At 42.6% G+C, this 22,921-nt stretch overlaps 1 long non-coding RNA gene and 6 other non-coding genes across 7 annotated transcripts in view; 5 read left to right on the forward strand and 2 right to left on the reverse strand.

Moving 5' to 3' along the window:
• The window catches only part of LOC133538432 (uncharacterized), a 139,395-nt gene extending 117,477 nt beyond the window's left edge, over positions 1–21,918 (forward strand). Inside the window, exons 2-3 of the long non-coding RNA XR_009803002.1 lie at positions 21,638–21,763; positions 21,848–21,918. This is a non-coding gene — a long non-coding RNA (uncharacterized LOC133538432). The remainder of the gene's footprint in view (positions 1–21,637; positions 21,764–21,847) is intronic.
• Positions 8,781–8,852, forward strand: trnam-cau (transfer RNA methionine (anticodon CAU)). The gene has a single exon. It is a non-coding gene; the product is annotated as a tRNA-Met (tRNA).
• trnav-cac (transfer RNA valine (anticodon CAC)) lies at positions 9,291–9,363 on the reverse strand. The gene has a single exon. It is a non-coding gene; the product is annotated as a tRNA-Val (tRNA).
• Positions 10,504–10,577, forward strand: trnan-guu (transfer RNA asparagine (anticodon GUU)). Its single transcript has one exon. It is a non-coding gene; the product is annotated as a tRNA-Asn (tRNA).
• On the forward strand, positions 11,113–11,184 carry trnai-uau (transfer RNA isoleucine (anticodon UAU)). Its single transcript has one exon. It is a non-coding gene; the product is annotated as a tRNA-Ile (tRNA).
• On the forward strand, positions 11,576–11,649 carry trnan-guu (transfer RNA asparagine (anticodon GUU)). The gene has a single exon. It is a non-coding gene; the product is annotated as a tRNA-Asn (tRNA).
• trnav-cac (transfer RNA valine (anticodon CAC)) lies at positions 12,694–12,766 on the reverse strand. The gene has a single exon. It is a non-coding gene; the product is annotated as a tRNA-Val (tRNA).
• Positions 21,919–22,921: the final 1,003 nt, after the last annotated feature.

Below are 22,921 nucleotides of genomic sequence, written 5' to 3' on the forward strand. Positions count from 1 at the left end.
GACTTAACATCTTTTTCACCAACATAGCCACAACTCTCGTTAACAAGCTATCCCAACATTTTGGTCGCTTTGGTGTAGAACACATTAAAGCCTTCTACAGAAAGCTAGGAGTAGTCAACAACGATTTCAAATTAGAAATGGTCTCAGCTAACGAGGTGTTTAATAAATTGAGCGCGCTCCACCCAAACAAGGCCACCGGCCTTGACAATATCCCCTCCAGATTCCTCATGGACTCTGCCACCACCATTGCCCCAATAATCACTCATATAATAAACCTCTCAATCAAACAAGGCCAAGTACCCAAGGATTTCAAGATAGCAAGAGTAACCCCCCTTTATAAAAAAGGAAGCAAATTAGAACCTGGTAACTACCGACCTGTTTCTATTCTCAGTTCCATTTCGAAAGTAATGGAGAAAATAGTTTATGAACAGGTTGATAGATACCTTGCTACTAATAAACTAATGTACTGCGGCATGGTCATGCTGGACATTCAGAAGGCCTTTGACACCGTTAACCACGCTATACTGTTTGATAAGCTCCGAGCAATCGGATTCGACGAAACCTCATCAAGCTGGATGCAATCTTACTGGGAGGGGAGGAAACAGGTGGTAGAGGTGAACGGCACCCTGTCCCCTCCCCTCTCAGTAAGCTGTGGAGTCCCCCAAGGCAGTATACTAGGACCTTTACTGTTCCTAATATACGTGAATGACATGCCATCAGCATGCCACTGTGAATTGTTCCTGTATGCGGATGACTCGGCCCTGCTGGTATCCGGCAAGGACAAGTCACAGGTGGGACAAATCCTCAGTGCTGAACTCCTCAATATTTGCACCTGGCTCGCTGACAACAAGCTATCCATACACTTAGGTAAAACGGAATCCATCCTATTTGGGTCCCATATCAAACTTAAGAAGGTCAGTGACTTCACTATAAAAGTGGGTGACATTGTTATCACCAGGAAGGATGAGATCACCTACCTAGGTTCCATTCTAGAGGCTAATCTTTCCTGTGATAAAATGGCAACCAAGGTGATCAAAAAGGTCAACCAAAGAACGAGATTCCTCTCCAGAATCTCCTCTCTGGTCAACAAAAGCACCTTGAGGATTCTAGCGGGAACTCTCATTCAACCCTTCTTCGATTACGCTTGCACCTCCTGGTACCCCAGCAACTCCAAAACCCTCAAATCTAGACTCCAAACATCCCAGAATAAGCTAATTTGGTTACTTTTAGACCTCCACCCCAGATCACACCTCAATCCAACCCACTTCTCCAAAGTGGGCTGGCTCAGGGTGGAGGACAGAGTAAAACAACTTGCACTGAGCCTAGTCTATAAAATCCGCTACACCTCCCTGATACTGAAGTACATGTCCAACTACTTCCTTAACGTAAATGACCGCCATAACCACAACACCAGGGGGAGCTCCACAAACCACGTTAAACCCAGATTTCGATCTAACAAAGGTCTTAACTCATTCTCTTTCTATGCCACATCAATGTGGAATGCACTCCCAACAGGTGTAAAAGTAAGTGCATCTCTATATTCCTTCAAAACCGCTCTAAAACAACACCTCCAGGCAACGTCAACACTTTACTAATACCCTCCTCCATTCACATCCCATCTCCCCGGATTATAAACAACTCAAATGTACTTCTAATGTTGTTCTAACTTGTTCTTATGCTATGTGAACTCACTATGTTCTCTGCTGGCTGTACATATCCTACTAAATAAGACCTACACTGTTTCAATGTCCACATTTCTCTGTTGATGCAATTGTTGATGACTGAAGTTCTGATATCAACCAAAGCTCCTCATCCCACCCCCCGGATTGTAAATAATGTAAATAATTCAATGTACATACTATGATGATTAACTTGTGTGATGTCTGTATTATGTTGATAGTATATATTTGTACCATGAATTGATTAACGTGGACCCCGACTTAAACAAGTTGAAAAACTTATTCGGGTGTTACCATTTAGTGGTCAATTGTACGGAATATGTACTGTACTGTGCAATCTACTAATAAAAGTATCAATCAATCAATCAATAACCACTACACCATGGAAACTGCTGCAAGAACACACCTTTGTCCAGACTTACAAGTTGATATTCGGCCAATGGAAAACATGTGGCTCGCAAGACTCGTTGCTGTTATTAGCTGCATTGCATTTCTTGCCTTTTGTGGATGTTGTTATATCCCCTTGTGCACGTAGAATGTGTTCCACTTCGTAGCATTTCAAACGCTCTTCCTCTTAACCGAGTTCATGAACCAGTATTGTTATGCAGGCATTGGTGGTTCAGTGGTAAAATTCTCTCTTGCCCGGGTCCGATTCCCGGCCAATGCATCTGTGGCTTTTTTTAGATTTTAAATAATATTCATAAGGGACAAAAGCAATGTTTGTGACAACTGCAAGACACAGGCATTCCACTCAGAAGGCATATTGGACTCACCGAAGACTGAAGCGGGGTACTCCAAGTTACTCCCATCCAAAGACAATGACATTGGGCCATCGTAACAAGAGATTTTCTAATAATTGGGGGAGTAATGAATCAAGTTTAGAAGTCAGTCTCTGTGGCGCAATTGGTCCTGTTCTTTGCCATTGTGGCAATTCTATGTGTACCGCCCCTATTGCATAAGATGAGTCAGTGTAAATGTTGATTACCTGGTCCTCTCTTGCTTTCAACGCTTTGATTACAGCAATTATTTCTGCTCTCTGTGCTGACTGGGGTCCCTCAATCTTGTCTGCAGCAACTGTTTTTACGCCTGATTCTGTTTTTTCCACTACAGCATAGGCTGAGATTAGGCCTTGTGTTTCATGTCGGAAACAACACCCATCTGTGTACAAGTTTCTTCCTCCCTCAAATGATTCTGCCTGTAAATCTGGTCTGACTTTTTCCTCTTTCTGAACCTTGTCTGCACATAGATGTGGTGTACCTGTACCCATTTGGTCTGCCATGTTAACCCCCTCATGTGTGAATGTCAGGTTTGGCGCTTCTAGTACTTTCGCTAGTCGCCTCTGTCTTAGCGCTGTGAGCGTGAATGTTGCAGAATTGACGTATGCCACGACGCTGTGAGTGGTTAGAACGTGCAGTGGGTGGTCCATGACAATGTGTGCCGTTTTTTGTATGATTTTTGCTATTCCCCCGACATGTTGTGTGCACGTTGGGTGACGTTTTTCCCTGCTGTCGAGTATTGTACTGATGTACATCAATATTTTCCTCTCTCCCCCTTTTTTCTGGAACAGCACACCGTTGACACAGGGTGATGTACCAGAAACATCAAGATAGAAGGTGGAGGAGTAGTCGGGGACCGCAAGTTCAGCCGCATGGGAAAGTTGCTGTTTGAGGGATATAAACAAAACCTCAGCTTCCGTAGTCCAATTAAGCTGTGCAGACAGTTTTTGCATGCCGTGTTCGCGAACGAGGTCACGAAGGGATGACATAAGGCCTGTGTAGTTAGCGACATAATTCCTGCTGTAGCCCGTAAGCCCAAGGAAAGAAAGCATGTCTTTAACTGTTTTGGGTTTAGGGTGGTGTAGGATCGTGTCCCTGTGTTCTGGTGACAAACCGGACCCTTCCTGTGAGATCTGTCTGCCTAAAAAGGAAACGACTCTCTGAGCTACCTGTAGTTTGGACTTACTGGCCTTAAAACCTTTCTCAGCTAAATGTAGTAGTACCTGTTTTGTGGCTTTCAAGCAGAGTGAGGCAGTGGGTGCAGCAAGAAGAAGATCATCAACGTACTGGACAAGAGTAGTTTCCGGTGGCAGCTCGCAATCAGTCAAAACATCCTTTAATACCTGATTAAATAGGCCAGGGGATAGAGCAAATCCCTGAGGAAGACGAGAATAGGTCAGTTGGACCCCTCAGTAGGTGAAGGCAAAAATGTTTTTACATTCTTCGGCTAGTGGTAGGCAGAAAAATGCATTAGCGAGGTCGATACAGGTGAACCATTGGTGGCTAGGATCAAGATTAGTCAACGCAACGTAAGGGTTGGGAACTGGGATGGTTTGTGTGCATAACGCAGAGTTAATGGCCCTAAGATCATGAACCATGCGATATTTACCAGTGCCCTTCTTTTCAATGGGCCATATGGGAGTGTTCCATTCCGAGGATGTTTCTACCAACACCCCCTTTTCAAATAGACCTTCAATGGTATCTGCAATGCCGATTTCGGCGTCTTTTTTACTTGGGTATTTGGGAACCCACACTGGGTTGTTATTTTTCAGCTTGAAAGTAACTGGGGGGCAGTCGACTAGGCCAACATCCGTGTGCCCAGTGGACCATAGTGAGTCAGGCAGTGAATCTAACAACAATGCTGCTTCGGGGTGATCTGTTTTCTCTCGGCCATGGTGGCGGGAGATTTGAGCGTGGTCAGTGCAAGAAACCTGTATTTTGTAGATTTGAGTTGCGGGTGAATACCACAACGAAGAACCAACCCTCTGCCAATCAGTTTGCAGTTGTGCTGTTTTAACTATAGAACCCAGCTCTTTGGCTTGGTGCTCTGGATGTAAGGCTAAAGACACATGGGGGGAAGCCTCGTCACTCATCATGTACCACTGTAGTTGCTCTGGGGTGAGAGAAACTTCTGCCGCTACACTTATGGGAGCCACATAAATGTTATTAGTGGAAAGAGCCCAATTAGTTCCCTCTATGTCCCTGCTAAACTGTTCCTCATACCACTTTGTATCCTCTCTATCATAAAACAATGTCATATGAGGAGGGTCAGGAGGGGCCACATAGGGGTGTTTTTGGGAGATCCAGGTTTTCCAAGTCAGGTAAGCCGACAGGATTCCACCTTTATCACTAGTTTCACTGTGTAGGAGACCCCAGTAGATGTCAGCCGATCTGACTGCAACTGGCTGAATCATGTATTGGCTTCAATGTGAAGACTCAATACTGGCGCAGGGTAGAGATGTTCCATCAGGGAATGAGACTGTTAGTCCGTCAGGCGAGCAGAGAATAGTAGCCCCCAATCGAGTCAGGAGGTCTCTCCCCAGCAGGTTGGAAGGTACCTCAGGGGAGTAGATGAAAGGATGCAACACAGTCTGATTGCCAAGCCTTGTTGTGAGAGGCTTGGTGTAAGGCAGCGTAGTAGGAACCCCAGAGAAACCCATGACTGTTATGACGTCTGATGTAAGCAGTTTCTTTTCCACAGTCTTGATAGTGGAGACGGTAAGAAAGGCAGCAAGTCCTGATTTACTGTCACTGACAGCACCGGTTCTGCCGTAAGGTGCTGTTCAGGGCTTCTCTGTGGGGCGTGTCACTCAGTGTCTTGCCACAAGGGGAACTGTGGTGCGGGTCCTCTCCCTTGAGACTGAGGAGGGTGTGTTCCTCCCCTGTTCTGAACTCCTCCTCTCTGTGGAAACCCTCCTTGTGCAGGGTTATATGGGCACTCCCTCACCCAATGGGAGGAGTCCCCACACAGGAAACAGCCTTGGTTTCCTCCTTGAGGCCTTCCCCCGGAAAACCCCCTCTTTCCTCCACCCCGTGGGCCTCCCCTTCCCCTATTTTGTCCTCCCCCTCTTCTGAAATGTGGCGTCCCAGACTCCTGAGCGTTATCGCCGTCCCACTGCTGTACAGTTTGAGACATAACCTTGACCTGATCTTTCTTGCCCTTCTTTTTGTCGTTTAAGTCATCTCTAGCTTTGGCTACATGTAACTTCAGTAATTGTGCCTGCAAATCTGCTTTGTCTTTCTCCTCTTGTTGTGTTTTGTCTTGAGCCGCGGTAAGGTAATGAACGAGATGCTTCTCCCATGTACAAAGTTGACATCCTAACATGTCAGGGTTACTTTTCATGGCTGTTTGCACTGACTCAGGCACTCCACTCAGAACTGCTTGTCGGAACCACTCGGCCTGTGACCCAGTGTTACCGGGGTGCTGGCCGGTTTGATTGGTCCAGGCCTCTTTGGCTTCACATAAAAACTGCCTGGGGTTTTGTTTGGGTTCCAATCTAATTTTAGGCATAACGGCTGAATTAGGCAGTGGGAAATGACTACGCATTGCAGCACCAAGAGCAGTGCAGAGTTGGGTGAATCTGACCTCATCGGACAGTGTTAGAGTTTTTGCATCTGTCTCTACATCTCTAAGATTAGTCTGGGTCATGCACCGAGCAGCAACAGCGCGGAAATCTCCCAATGCCAGAGTGTGGCCGGCTGTTAAGGTGTCTAATTTATTCATCCACAGCCCTCTTCCATCGGTTACTGGAGGTAATTTATCTACCATTGCTTGCACATCACCAAAAGAGAATGGTTTATACCTGGCTACTTGTCCCTGAGCTGTGGGCACAAGTGGGTACGCAGATGCAACATGCCGTGGGTTGGAGGCACATAGGGTGGAGGACATGTGGGGACATGAGGTGCAGTTACCGATTTGGAGTGAAGCTCCTTTTGGTGCAGATGTTTGGTGCTTTGTCAGCAGATCAACAGTTCAGCCCACTCCCGTCGCTCCTTCTCCCAGTCGCGCTCCTTTTTCCTCCAACTGGACTTCTGCAACAAACCTGCAATCTTTCCCTGCTCTTCCGCTTCATCTCTCTTTACAGCGGCTGTGTTCAGCTTATCAAGTATCAATTGTCCTAAGGGCCCTCTATGTTCCAATGTTTTCCCCATGTCCTGAATAAGTTGTTCTAATTTTTGTTTTGCTTTTGTTACTTTCTTCTTTTTATCTGTTGGCTTTGATGTAGCAGCTAGGGCATTAGCTGTGGATCCAATTTGGGTCAATAGGGTGACATCATCTATTTTTCTGTCAAACTCTCCTTTCATTTTAACTAGACTCTGAGCTCCACAGTTTTATTGCGACAACAATCTTCCCGGAGATAGCTGCGTTAGCCCACTGCGGTTCTCTGAGAGACAAGCTTCTAGGCCGGCCCTAAAGGTCGGTCCGGTCTCCCACTGGGTGTCCTATCACAAGAACCACAGCGTTTACTCCAAAGATAAGATGTCTCGCTTATCAACTGGGTGATTTAGCCCTCGCTGCGTGTCTGTTGGTCACATATGGACGGTTTTCACCGCCCACCCTGCCCTAAACTGTAGCGAATGAACGACATTCGTTTACACCGTTAGGTATCCCGTCAGTTCATCAGCCGCAGACCCAGCACACAATGAGTATTCATACAACGATTTACTCAGAGTCTTATTCTCCCCACTTCCCTTCTTACCTCAACAACACTTAAAATACACACACAAAGTTAGTGTCACATACACATTCGATACCCACACAGTATTTTCTTTAGCTTAAAGTTGTGTTATCGAAAGACTACTCAGTCTCTGTTTTCAACTGCAGTTTCCTTCGACTGTATTTTTCTTCTCCCCTCGTTTTTCCCACGTAAAATAACCTATTTTGTTGTTTTGAGGAGTTTTATACAGTGATATTTCAATCCCTCCAAGGTTTACAAACCTATTTTCCCAAACATTTTTGGAGTTTTCATATCGTAACAACAACTAGAATTTAGGGACCTCAACCCCTGGGACTCTAACCCTGCCGCGGTACTAACCGCTCCTGGACCCCGTCGGATCTCAGGTGGAGTTACGCCACTCTCGAGGTTACTGTGTATTCCTCCTGTATCGAAGTTATTTTAGATTTACACTTCTACTGACTCTTTTAGTTTTTATGTTTTCTTACAAGTACATAGGACAGGACACTATTTTAGTAGTTTCCAATATGCAGAATTTGTTTTAACAGGTTTTCTGCTTACCTTATTTGTAAGTGCCGGCTAGTGTCTTTGTCCTTGAGGAAAATGTTTAGGTCCGAATGGTCCTCTCGATGTTGTCCTCACAACTCCCTCAATCCCGGGACGAGCCCCCAAATTGTTGAGACGCATTTTTTGTGCCGTCTCACCCGGGCCGGGAGCAGGTACACAATTCGAGGAGGCAGGAGTTGACTCAAGTAGAAGTATTTTATTGAATGCAATCTGCAGAGAGCGGAGGTCGTACAGTACACTTGAACAGTAGTACCAGTAAAACCCAAAGCGATCTCATGAGAGTTTGGTGTGCAGCAGCTTATATACACTGTGCCAGTAGTTATCTGATTGGTCAGTCTACTGACTGACGTCTGTTGCTATGTGTCTCGTGTCTATGGATAATTATGCTGAACTACTCTTGGTTTCCTGTTATGCTCGTTGTTGCTCAAGTATCTGTTTCCTGTATGTGCAGTGTTTGGCACACTGAGTCAAATTGAGGTCAGGACATTTCCTGTTTTGTTTGGTACACTTTGTGCTCTGAGACATGAGGCCTTGTACACTCATTAATATATATATATATATATATATATATATATATAAGTGTACAAATGTATATGTTTGATTTAAATGTTAAACTGTGTATATGAGACATGTGCTACATATATGTTGCTTATATATTGTTTAAAAAAAAAGAAGAAATATAAGTGAAGCATGTTTTGGATTTTATATATTTTTAACCTTGTTCTTGTGATGGGGTAGGTTTATATAAGCGTTGCTTCAACCTACACCCTTTCGGCTCAATCATTGCTCAAATGAGTGTTTTTTGTTTTTTTTCCTTTTTTTTGTTGTTGTTCTTTGTGAAGATTGCCGAAATAAATAAATAAATACAATAAAAAGTGGGCCTAACTTCTATTCGTTTTGAATGAAATCCCAATGGATCCACAGAGTTTGATGTTTACTACAATTTCTTAATAAGAAATGCCATTTTAAATGTGGACAAAACCAGCACAGAAATAAACACGACTTCAGTTGGGTTCCAAATCACTTTGTTACTAGTAGTTTGTCTGGATACTAACCAGAGTAAGCCCTTTTAGGTTTAAGACAGCAGAGTGGCGCAGCGGGAGCGTGCTGGGCCCATAACCCAGAGGTCGATGGATCGAAACCATCCTCTGCTAAGGTTTAGGTTTCAGGAGAATCTTTGACTGATTCTTGTATTGAAACAAAGGCTAACACCCATTCAGCCCACAGCTGTCCTCTCTAACTCTTTGGGAATTACATTTATGATTCCTGCTAAGGTGAGAGTTTAAAGATCTTATAAGTCAATCTCAACAGTACAGTTACAATCCATCCAACGGCCGGAGAATACACTGACTTGAACGAATGACAGATTTCACTGGTTTGTGCATGACATTTTCATGGAACCCAGCATTCATGATGTTGAAGCCTGAGGTCTGCCTATATGAGAACCCTCTAAACTTGGTGTTGTGTGTGCTCAGCTCAACATGAGTTGATCAGGTATGTTGCAAACTACTTCATGATAAAAACACAGGACCTTGCTATTATTTATTTCCCGGTTTATGTATAAAGGTAAGAAGTAAAGTCAAAAAAAGGTTTGTTTCCACCCTGTTTCGAACAGGGGACCTTTCGCGTGTGAGGCGAATGTGATAACCACTACACCACGGAAACTGCTGCAAGAACACACTTTTGTCAAGACTTACAAGTTGATATTCGGCCGATGGAAAACATGTGGCTCTCAAGTCTCATTGCTGTTATTAACTGCATTGCATTTCTTGCCTTTTGTGGATGTTGTTATATCCCTTGTGCACGTAGAATGTGTTCCACTTCGTAGCATTTCAAACGCTCTTCCTCTTAACCGAGTTCATGAACAAACGTTGTTATGCAGGCATTGGTGTTTCAGAGGAAGAATTCTCGCTTGCCATGCGGGAGACCCGGGTCCGATTCCCGGCCAATGCATCTGTTGCTTTTTTTAGATTTTAAATAATATTCATAAGGGACAAAAGCAATGTTTGTGACAACCACAAAAAACAGGCATTGCACTCAGAAGGCATATTGGACTCACCGAAGACTGAAGCAGAGTACTCCAACTTACTCTCATCCAAAGACAATGACATTGGGCCATCGTAACAAGAGATTTTCTAATAATTGGGGGAGTAATGAATCAAATTTAAAAGTCAGTCTCTGCGGCGCAATTGGTCAGCGTGCTCGGCTGTTAACTGAGAGGATAGTTGTTCAAGCCCACCCAGGGACGACGCTTTTTCACGAGCACATTTTGAGGGTTTTCTTGTACAGCCCGTGTCCTTCTCTAAATTGGCACAATAGTTTCGAGATAAAACGTGTGCCACGTTTGCAACCGTGCTTGTTTAAAATACTGATAATCAATGCTTCAATACCAACCTCTGCTAAGGTTTAAGTTTCAGGTGAATCTCTGACTGATTTGTGTATTGAAACAAAGGCCAACACCCATTCAGCCCACAGCTGTCTTCTCTAACTCTTTGGGAATTACATTTATGATTCCTGCTAAGGTGAGAGTTTAAACATCTTATAAGTCAATCTCAACAGTACAGTTACAATCCATCCAACGCCCGGAGAATACAGTGACTTGAATGAATGACAGATTTCACTGGTTTGTGACAATGTTTGTGACAACCGCAAGACACAGGCATTCCACTCAGAAGGCATATTGGACTTACCGAAGACTGAAGTGGAGTACTCCAAGTTACTCCCATCCAAAGACAATGACATTGGGCCATCGTAACAAGAGATTTTCTAATAATTGGGGGAGTAATGAATCAAGTTTACAAGTCGGTCTCCGTGGCGCAATTGGTCAGCGCGCTCGGCTGTTAACTGAGAGGATGGTTGTTCAAGCCCACCCTGGGACGACACTTTGCCGCGAGCACAGTTTGAGGGTTTTCTCTTTACAACCCGTGTGCTTCTCTAAATTGGCACAATAGTTTTGAGATAAAACGTGTGCCACGTTTGCAACCGTGCTTGTTTAAAATACTGATAATCAATGCTCTCCCCTCAAATTGGCTATACGTTGAGTATAGGGTTATAGGAATCAAGTTGAAAACCATGATGTTCCAGGCGCTGTAGCTGTCAGTCAAGATGCCTGTTTGTTAAACGGGAGATGTTGGGCTGAAATCCTGTCAGTGTCTTGGTGTTTTTTCTTTATCACTTTCTCAGTTTGTTCTCAAACCACGTGAATGTGGGCCTTACTTCTATTCATTTTGAATGAAATCCCAATGGATCCACAGAGTTTGATGTTGACTACAATTTCTTAATAAGAAATGCCATTTTAAATGTGGACAAAACCAGCACTCAGAAATAAACACGTCTTCAGTTGGGTTCCAAATCACTTTGTTACTAGTAGTTTGTCTGGATACTAATCAGAGTAAGCCCTATTAGGTTTAAGACAGCAGAGTGGCGCAGCGGGAGCGTGCTGGGCCTATAACCCAGAGGTTGATGGATCGAAACCATCCTCTGCTAAGGTTTAGGTTTAAGGTGAATCTTTGACTGATTCTTGTATTGAAACAAAGGCTAACACCCATTCAGCCCACAGCTGTCTTCTCTAACTCTTTGGGAATTACATTTATGATTCCTGCTAAGGTGAGAGTTTAAACATCTTATAAGTCAATCTCAACAGTACAGTTACAATCCATCCAACGCCCGGAGAATACAGTGACTTGAATGAATGACAGATTTCACTGGTTTGTGACAACCGCAAGACATAGGCATTCCACTCAGAAGGCATATTGGACTTACCGAAGACTGAAGTGGAGTACTCCAAGTTACTCCCATCCAAAGACAATGACATTGGGCCATCATAACAAGAGATTTTCTAATAATTGGGGGAGTAATGAATCAAGTTTACAAGTCGGTCTCTGTGGCGCAATTGGTCAGCGCGCTCGGCTGTTAACCGAGAGGGTGGTGATTCAAGCCCACCCAGGGACGATGCTTTGCCACGAGCACATTTTGAGGGTTTTCTTGTACAGCCCGTGTCCTTCTCTAAATTGGCACAATAGTTTTGAGATAAAACGTGTGACACGTTTGCAACCGTGCATGTTTGAAATACTGATAATCAATGCTCTCCCCTCAAATTGGCTATCCGTTGAGTATAGGGTTATAGTCATCAAGGTTAAATCCATGAATTTCCAGGCGCTGTAGCTGTCAGTCAAGATGCCTGTTTGTTAAACGGGAGATGTTTGGCTGAAATCCTGTCAGTGTCTTGGTGTTTTTTCTGTATCACTTTCTCAGTTTGTTCTCAAACCACGTGAATGTGGGCTTAACTTCTATTCGTTTTGAATGAAATCCCAATGGATCCACAGAGTTTGATGTTTACTACAATTTCTTAATAAGAAATGCCATTTTAAATGTGGACAAAACCAGCATTCAGAAATAAACACGATTTCAGTTGGGTTCCAAATCACTTTGTTACTAGTAGTTTGTCTGGATACTAACCAGAGTAAGCCCTTTTAGGTTTAAGACAGCAGAGTGGCGCAGCGGGAGCGTGCTGGGCCCATAACCCAGAGGTCGATGGATCGAAACCATCCTCTCCTAAGGTTTAGGTTTCAGGTGAATCTTTGACTGATTCGTGTATTGAAACAAAGGCCAACACCCATTCAACCCACAGCTGTCTTCTCTAACTCTTTGGGAATTACATTTATGATTCCTGCTAAGGTGAGAGTTTAAACATCTTATAAGTCAATCTCAACAGTACAGTTACAATCCATCCAATGCCCGGAGAATACAGTGACTTGAATGAATGATAGATTTCACTGGTTTGTGCTTGACATTTTCATGGAACCCAGCATTCATGATGTTGAAGCCTGAGGTCTGCCTATATGAGAACCCTCTAAATTTGGTGTTGTGTGTGCTCAGCTGAACATGAGCTGATCAGGTATGTTCCAAACTACTTCATGATAAAAACACAGGACCTTGCTATTATTTCTTTCCCGGTTTATGTATAAAGGTAAGAAGTAAAGTCAAAAAAAGGATTGCTTCCATCCTGTTTCGAACAGGGGACCTTTCGCGTGTGAGGCGAATGTGATAACCACTACACCATGGAAACTGCTGCAAGAACACACCTTTGTCAAGACTTACAAGTTGATATTCGGCCGATGGAAAACTTGTGGCTCGCAAGTCTCATTGCTGTTATTAGCTGCATTGCATTTCTTGCCTTTTGTGGATGTTGTTATATCCCTTGTGCACGTAGAATGTGTTCCACTTCGTAGCATTTCAAACGCTCTTCCTCTTAACCGAGTTCATGACAAACCTTGTTATGCAGGCATTGGTGGTTCAGTGGTAGAATTATCGCTTGCCATGCGGGAGACCCGGGTCCGATTCCTGGTGTTGTGCCGAATTATGCACCCCCGCCGTAAAATGCACCCCCTGGCGGGAACACGCTTACGTCACTCGGTTGCATCACCCGTCTCGAAAAGTAGCTAAACTCGGCTCAAATCGCCTCTTTCGGCATAAAAATGTACGTAACAAGGTGAATAATCCAAGTTGTCTTTACTTTGGATATATTGATGGATGGATTAATTGTGATTCTTCAATGATTTCGCCGTCATTGCCTTTAATGATTTTGTCGTCATTCAAGTGGGTACATCTCCTCTTTCGGCATAAAAAAGTACATAACAAGGTGAAATAATCCAAGTTGTCTTTACTTTGGATATATTAATGGATGGATTAATTGTGAGCCTTTAATGATTTCGCCACCATTCAGATAAGGCGAGAACAATAACCATTTAATATAGGAATATTTGCTGTCCCGAAAATGTATTGAAGTATTGTATTAAAGAATATATACACCAAAGTTAGCCTCTATATGTACTTTTTTAGAGACATCAAGGAGAGCGAATGTTTGCTGCTTCACTCGACGTGATCCAATACATTTATTTTATAAACATGAGATTTTCTTTAACTGTAAGAAGCTCATGGGCGGATGGATGAATACATTAATAAATGAATGCATCTGATACCTATCGTTGTTTTGGTTTTAAGAATTTTCAAACTGAACATTCACAAATAACTTTACCAAAAGTACCCGAGGTACCAGAAATGGAGTTATGGTGGGGGTGCATTTTCAGTGAAGAGTTTATTCCAGCTGCCTGAAAATCTATCTATCTCTGGCTAGGATGCTCGTAGAGACATGAAACTCACCCTAGTGACTCATCCTTACCCCCCCTGCATACTGTGAAAACCATGTGATGATTGGACCTCCACAGGCGGAGTTAGGGGGGGGTGCTTTTTCAGGCAGCACCAACAGCCCACCTGCCGGAAAATGCACCCCCTATCTATCTCTGGCTAGGATGGTCGTAGGGACATGAAACTCACCCTAGTAACTCATCTTTACCCCCCCCCCCCCTGTATACTGTGAAAACCATGTGATGATTGGACCTCCACAGGCGGAGTTAGGGGAGGGTGCTTTTTCAGGCAGCAATAACAGCCCACCTGCCGGAAAATGCACCCCCTATCTATCTCTGGCTAGGATGGTCGTAGGGACATGAAACTCACCCTAGTAACTCATCCTTACCCCCACCCTGTATACTGTGAAAACCATGTGATGATTGGACCTCCACAGGCGGAGTTAGGGGGGGGGTGCTTTTTCAGGCAGCACCAACAGCCCACCTGCCGGAAAATGCACCCCCTATCTATCTCTGGCTAGGATGGTCGTAGAGACATGAAACTCACCCTAGTAACTCATCCTTACCCCCCCTGTATACTGTGAAAACCATGTGATGATTGGACCTCCACAGGCAGCACCAACAGCCCACCTGCCGGAAAACGCACCCCCTATCTATCTCTGGCTAGGATGGTCGTAGAGACATGAAACTCACCCTAGTAACTCATCCTTACCCCCACCTTGTATACTGTGAAAACCATGTGATGATTGGACCGCCACAGGCGGAGTTAGGGGGAGGTGTTTTTTCAGGCAGCACCAACAGCCCACCTGCCGGAAAATGCACCCCCTATCTATCTCTGGCTAGGATAGTCGTAGAGACATGAAACTCACCCTAGTGACTCATCCTTACCCCCCCTGCATACTGTGAAAACCATGTGATGATTGGACCTCCACAGGCGGAGTTAGGGGGGGGTGCTTTTTCAGGCAGCACCAACAGCCCACCTGCCGGAAAATGCACCCCCTATCTATCTCTGGCTAGGATGGTCGTAGGGACATGAAACTCACCCTAGTAACTCATCCTTACCCCCCCCCCCCCTGTATACTGTGAAAACCATGTGATGATTGGACCTCCACAGGCGGAGTTAGGGGAGGGTGCTTTTTCAGGCAGCAATAACAGCCCACCTGCCGGAAAATGCACCCCCTATCTATCTCTGGCTAGGATGGTCGTAGGGACATGAAACTCACCCTAGTAACTCATCCTTACCCCCACCCTGTATACTGTGAAAACCATGTGATGATTGGACCTCCACAGGCGGAGTTAGGGGGGGGTGCTTTTTCAGGCAGCACCAACAGCCCACCTGCCGGAAAATGCACCCCCTATCTATCTCTGGCTAGGATGGTCGTAGAGACATGAAACTCACCCTAGTAACTCATCCTTACCCCCCCTGTATACTGTGAAAACCATGTGATGATTGGACCTCCACAGGCAGCACCAACAGCCCACCTGCCGGAAAACGCACCCCCTATCTATCTCTGGCTAGGATGGTCGTAGAGACATGAAACTCACCCTAGTAACTCATCCTTACCCCCACCTTGTATACTGTGAAAACCATGTGATGATTGGACCGCCACAGGCGGAGTTAGGGGGAGGTGTTTTTTCAGGCAGCACCAACAGCCCACCTGCCGGAAAATGCACCCCCTATCTATCTCTGGCTAGGATAGTCGTAGGGACATGAAACTCACCCTAGTGACTCATCCTTACCCCCCCCCCCCCCCCCTGTATACTGTGAAATCCATGTGATGATTGGACCTCCACAGGCGGAGTTAGGGGGGGTGCTTTTTCAGGCAGCACCAACAGCCCACCTGCCGGAAAATGCATGTTTTTCCCCTCTAAACTCTCTCCCTTTGTTAATAATGCCAATTTTTTTCTGGATTTAGTCTCTATAAACTCCAAGGAAAACAATACCCGGCTGGGGACAATTTTTGAAATCGGCGTCCAAAATTCGTCACTCGCTTGCGTCACTCGTCTCGAAAAGTGTCCAAACTCGGCTCGGAAATCGCCTCTTTCAGCATAAAAAAGTACATAAAAAGTTGAAATAATCCAAGTTTTCCTTACTTGTGAATGTTTAAAAATTGTGAGCCTTTAATGAGTTTGCCGTCATTCAAGTGCCTTTAATGATTTCGCCGTCTTAAACTTAAATGTTTTTCAATTTTAAGTTATTTACTGAATTTGAATGAGCCTATAGGGCTTTGCACTTTGTTTATTATATATATGTTTTTTTGTATTCTATTTTAGTTACTTTGAATTTACAACTTCCTGGCGCTGTTTTGTTCTGTTTTTATAATGTTTTGTAATTGTTTCTACTGTTGTTGGACTTATTGTGATTATTTTTTTCTCAACTATTAGTAAATGTTGAAATTTATAAATAAACATTAAAAAAAAAACTCGGCTGGGTCTATTTTTGTTACTTTGAATGTACAACCCACTTGCGATGTTTTGTACTGTTTTTATTATGTTTTGTAATGTTTTATACTGTTGTTGGACTTATTTTGATTATTGTTTCTCAACTGTTTGTAAATGTTGAATATTATAAATAAACATTAAAAAAAAAAAACTCGGCTGTAATGACCGACGTGGCTGAAATCGCCTCTTTCAGCATGCAAAATGTACATAACAAGGTGACATAATCCAAGTTTTCCTTACTTGTGGATGGATTAAAAATTGTGAGCCTTAATGATTTCGCCGTCATTCAGGCCATTCAGATAAGGCGAAAACAATAACCGTTTAATATTGGAATATTTGCTGTCCCAAAAATGTATTGTCTACCTTGACAGCTTACTGTAAAGAATATATACACCAAAGTGAGCCTCTATATCAGGGGTGTCCAAACTTTTTCCACTTAGGTGGTTTCAAAGTTGTTTCCATTTGGATGTTACAATTCAGAAAAAGTACAGTGTTATTTCAATGTAACACAAAATAAATAAAAATCGATACCAAAAATTCTGCATTTGTTTTTATTTGCCAATGACTTTGATAGGAAGCCATATAACTTCTCACAATTTACGTTATCTTTTCTCGATTAAACTCTATAGTAAATTTGAATAAACTAAACATAGTTGATTTTACGTTATTGTGTATCGATAAGTGTTGAATTACAATAATATCATTTAATGCCCTTTTAAGGTGAAATATCACCACCGGTGTTTTTTTCCATTGCCAATGTATCAATCCGCGTTTGCAATTAATAGCTCCTTACAAAAATCAATAGTTTGGCAAATGTCCAAAGTGGTTTCAAGTTGGCAATATCAAAACATAATTAAAGCGCTCTTTTGCAATTTTTAAGCATTGTTTTTTTTCTCTACCTTGGATTCGACAATCGGCCCAGTGTTGTAGTCACCTTTTCAATTGAGTGAAAATGGATCCTTCTCTGTATAAGGCTATTTTGGACTACAAGACTAAAGGTATTTATTCAGCGGCCATCTCCAAAAGAGAAAAGAATGAAATGCGCCGAAAAGCTGCAAGGTATAATGTTCAAGGTGAGTGACATTTTCAGAAACTTTTATATTCAAGAGATTTGTAGAAGTCATTAACGGCACACGCCTTGTTAGCGTCCCAGAACGTGTTCAGCAGACTTGTCGACTAAAAATTACTCACGCATTGTGCTTATTAATTTCTACTGTTGATCGGGAAGACGGTCATAAATTAGATAACTTAATGTCAAATCAGTCTCCAGAATGTATTGTTCTCTCTGGGTGCTTCCTAAGGTTAAACGACAGATAAAACTATTCCCAAAATGCATAAAAAATGATGCACATGTTATATTGCCCTACTTTTAGCCATGTAACGATAGAAATGTGAAAAAAACATGAAAACCTGTAGTACATTTGCAGATACAGAACTTGCACACTGTGACAATAATGGTATTGTATAATTGTGTTATCAATCATTTTTAAAGACGTTATAATTGTTTAGTTAACTTCCCTGTCATTGTATTTTAAATCCACTTCCAAATTCTTCATATTATTTTATTAGAAGATACTATTTAAAAGTAGGCCCCTAAGTTTGAACGTGTGAGTCAATTGTGTGTGTGTCCTGTGAAGGACTTGTTACCTGCCCAGGATGTTTTCCTACCTTGCCCAATATATGCTAAGATAGGCTGCAGCACCACCTGTGACCCTGATTAGGGGTAAGTGGTGCCTTAGGTAAGGATGGACAATGGTTATTGCAGGAAATCTTACACAATAATCTCTTGTTGCGAGAATATTTCCTTTGCCTGTGTCTCCATTTTTTTTATTTTATTTTGCTACAGGTTTCTCTGCAAATCATTTTACATGACACAACTTTTCTTCAGGAAATTTTAAACAATTCATGCAGTTGCAGCTGAACATGGAGCCTCCATGGCTACTTTTTATTCATACAATTCATCACTAACATTGGATGTCTCAACATGATAAGTTAACCCATCTGGCTGTAGCAACCTTCACAAGAAAATGTTTCTTGGTGTTGATATATTTTCCAATGTATTTCTTAGGAGAGGAACTCTACTACGTCGGTCTGACCAGATCCTCTACAACTAAGGTTGTGTGTGGACCGAAAGAGGCCAATGATGTCTTTACGGAGTTCCATGCCAGTGCCATTGGAGCACACACGGGTCAAAAAAAGACCCGAGACGCCATTTCCAGGCGATATTTCTGGCCTGGAATGGCCGTTGACATCGATAAATGGGTAATTCAATGACACTTGAAGCAAATTCGCTTTTTATAAAATCCTACTAGAAGTTTCCTTTATTACACAGTTTTATAACTGGTCCTTATGCTATTTCACATAATATGAAATGACAGTCACCAAATGTTGCCAGCTGATGGTAACGTTATTCATATGAATTGTGTTCTTTGCAGGTGGCCGATTGTATTGTTTGCCAGGCCGGCCAGACCATAATAAAAAAGGAGGTAGAATATACACCTATAAAGGTAAATATCCATCCACCCATCCATTTGCTACCGTTTATTCCCTTTTGGCGTTACGGGGGGCGCTGTCGCCTATCGCAGCTACAATCGGGCGGAAGGCATTTTACACCCTGGTCAAGTCGCCACCTTATCGCAGGGCCAACACAGATAGACGGACAACATTCAAACTCACATTCACACACTAGGGACCATTTAGTGTTGCCAATATATTTTATATATATATTTTCTTCCATGGCTTTGCTCTGAGTCCGAGGGTCACAGAGGAAGCTGTAAAAACATGTCAATTTAAATATGAGAGGACGGTTAATTACTACTACACAACAGCAACATATTAAAAGAGATGTTGATATTTGTATTTATTTACACCCAATAAACTGTAACCAATTAAACTGTCTCCAATGATCCTGCTCCTAATCTGATGTTCTTTATTCTACTTTTCTAGGTCAAACACCCATTGGAACTTATAGGCATGGACCTGGTGGGAAAATTGACTAAGACCAAAATTGACAATCAATATATCTGTGTCATGATAGATTATTTCACCAAATGGCCACAGGCTTATCCATTAAAATCTAAAAATGCAGCAGAGGTGACTGAATGCGTCATAAGATTTTTTCATTAGTTTGAGGCACCAAAAAGAATATTAACGGACCAAGGCACAGAATTTGTCAATACGGTAAATATGGAAAACAACACAACTATTTGACTGAATACATGTGTACATTGTAACATCTTACAAATATTAGTGTACCCACATTCATTTTCACATATAAAGTGTTCTGTGGTTAATACAAAATGCTACATATCCTGCAAAAATGCTCCCTTTTATAATCATGTACCTACCAAACAAAATATATAGTCCAACCTATTTTTTTACTGTGTGAAACGTTTGTGCACTCTACGTTTACCGATTAACAGGACTGTGTGTGCCAAGCTGGGCATCCAGCGGAGCCTCTGTGCCACCTACCATCCTCAGACGAATGGTTTGGTGGAAAGGATGAATGGGACCATCCAAAGGTGAAGGAAATATAATCTATTCATTAAATATGATCTATGTGGTCTTCAGTTTACGCTACTACAATTCAATTGTGGGTTTTTGAACAAATGCAAATTGTAATTTAAAATTTGAATACCGGTATGTTTTATTTTCCAGGGCACTTAGTAAACTTGTGGGTAAAAAACCAGAAACCTGGGACGAGTATCTCGATGCCGTTATGTTTGGGCTCCGAACAAAGAAGCAAATAACAACGTCATACTCCCCCTTTTTTTTGATGTTTGGGAGAGAGGCCCGCTACCCATCAGAGGTCCCCGAGCACTACAGGGTTAGTGAAGAAATCCTTCCAAGATTTAGTTACGAGTTTCAATAGAAACTCTGCTCTGTAAATGCAACCGGAAACAGTGTTAATGCAAAGGCAAACAAGCTACACTGTCTCCTGTGAAAAACATTTGAAAAAAAATCCTGCAAAACACTTTTTTGTTCACAGTTGGACAGCAGTGTGGAGGGCATCGTGGGAGAGGAAGCTCTGGGGGAGGACATAGAGCGGTTGGAGAGCGTGAGGGATATAGTGCACAGCAATGTGGCAAAGAAGCAGGAGAGCACCAGGCGGAGGCTGACAACAGGTGCAGCTAAGGAACATCTCAAAGTTGGAGAGCAGGTCTGGCGGCAGAATGTCAGGAACCAGCAGAGGAAGGGTCGGAAGTTGGAGGCAAACTTCCTGGGCCCATACACAATAACAGCACTGGAGGGCAAAAGTGCAGATTTGAAAGCAAAACATGGTGCAGTTTTCCGCAAGGTCAACATTGACCACCTCGTCAAGGTGAGGCATGAAGTGCCACGCGTACCCCATAAAATAGAAACTTCCACAACCCCTTCTACTCCACCTCAGACACCCGCTGACAAGACACACCGCCCCACCGTCATTTATCCAAAGACACACCGCCCCACTGTAATTTGTCTCAAGACACACCGCCCCACAGTAATTTGTCTAGCCAAATCCACCAGAAAAGCTCCTCCACCTCCACCAGCCACCTCACCTCCAACTGCACTAGCCTCCTCACTTCCAGCTGCACCAGCCTCCTCACCTCCTCCTCCACCAGCCTCCTCACCTCCAGCTGCACCAGCCTCCTCACCTCCTCCTCCACCAGCCTCCTCACCTCCAGCTGCTTGTTTTGGAGAGGTAGCGGAAACAACTCCACAATACAAAAAAACTCCAATTCAAATATGTAAGTTTTTTTTCATTCTGTGCTTATTAGTCAATTGGAAAAAAAGTTATGAGCGTAAAGCTTGTTACTCCTTTGTTGCATTCATGCAAAATGAACACAACTCGTAATTTTCAGAAAAAGGAAATCGTAACATTTTTAAGAATCGTGGTTGAAATAGAAAATATGTTTTTTAAAAGGGGTTTTATGTTCTAATAAAAGGTTAATGAATACATCATGTTTCATGGTTTGATATTGTTCATCTTCTGCAGATGTGAAAGAGGCATTTGCAGGGAAGAAGGCCCATGTCCTTCTTTCAAAGATTGGAAATTATAATTTGTATTATTGGGACATCGAGAAGGTTGGTCCCAACCAGGAGCTTGAGAGCGAGGTATTATGCTGTCATTTTTGTCTGATGCCTTTACATCACTTCACATACAGTATGCGCATTTCTGGACTATACACATTCTAATTAAGATTTTTATCTATTTATAAAGTTAGTAATGCATAAATTCCAATTTGGTGACCGGCAAAATTAGTTGATAACTGATCCTCCATACTGAATATATGTAGCATTTACACACAGTCAGTCAACATATGGAACTGCATGTATCATGCACAATTAATTTATTTTTTCATCTTTCATAGGTAATCAATGCCTACCTCACCTTTCTTGTGAGGAAATATAATAAAATAAGTCCAGAAAAGGCTGGTGTCATCGACAGTTTTTGCATGACGGCAATTTGGCAAGGGAAACAACAAAGACTCCGAAAAGTATGTATGTAGGAGACTGTTATGCACATGGAATTTGTTTCTTTGATTATGCAATACATTTTCATTAGGTCCTCTTATTTACAGCTCGATCCAATGGCATTCTCCATCCTTTTGGGAATAATTAATTAACAAAACCACTAGATGTTGACGGTGAGATGAGAAGTACTGAGCAAATCTTGCTTCTATAAGATCATTATTAGTGGTTTTGAAGGCCCTATATACTTTCAAGGGTTGAACTCCCTTTCAAATGTAAATTCTGAAGTTGAACATTTTTCATGTACCCTTTCAATCTTACACATCAATCTGTCCAATAGTAGGTTTGTGCCTCACTTATCTTGTTTCCATGTTAAAAATACAAAGGTCATCTACCCACACGAGAAGAGATGCCTTTTTTTGGATCCATTGGGGGAATCACAAAGGAACATCAAGAGATGCCTGGGGTCAACAAGGTATTTTTTTCCATTAAAGGATGATGTCTGATACATAGTACTTGCACTATAACGTCAGACAAAAGGCAGCTCTAAGAGCTGCTAAATGATTGATTGATACTCTTATTGGTCAATTGTACGGGGTATGTAACATATTTCGTACAATTGACCACTAAATGGTAGCACCCGAATAAGTTTTTCAACTTGTTTTAGTCGGGGTCCATGTTAATCAATTCATGACAATGGTGCAATAGTTTAATAGTTGTTTACAAATAATATTTCTATCACTAAGGACCTTTATGCGAAAGAAAGGCTGCAACGTGACAAGGTGGGCATGCAGCACCCTGGCCCATGCACGCCAGCAAGATGGCACATCATGTGGTGTCCTGGCCTTAAAAGTAAGTGTACTGTACACTACTGAAACAATGTGGACAACCTCAAGGTCATTACCTTTTTTCATAAGAGAAATCCATGACTTGGTTTCTTACATGTTTGTGATATGTACCATTAAGTAGCCCAAAAATTATATATATAAACTTGAGGTGCACCACCAAAAATGGAGTGATGGTTTAATAACTTATAAACGCATGCTTACCTTAGCTAAAGCTGAATATTACTCAAATCTCATCCACCATAATAAAAACGATCCTAAATTTTTGTCTAGTACGGTAGCATCGCTAACCCAACAAGGGACCCCTTCCAGTAGCTCCACCCTGATGACTAGCTGATG

Source organism: Nerophis ophidion, linkage group LG01 (assembly GCF_033978795.1).
Source record: "Nerophis ophidion isolate RoL-2023_Sa linkage group LG01, RoL_Noph_v1.0, whole genome shotgun sequence".
NCBI classification, from domain to species: Eukaryota; Metazoa; Chordata; class Actinopteri; order Syngnathiformes; family Syngnathidae; genus Nerophis; species Nerophis ophidion.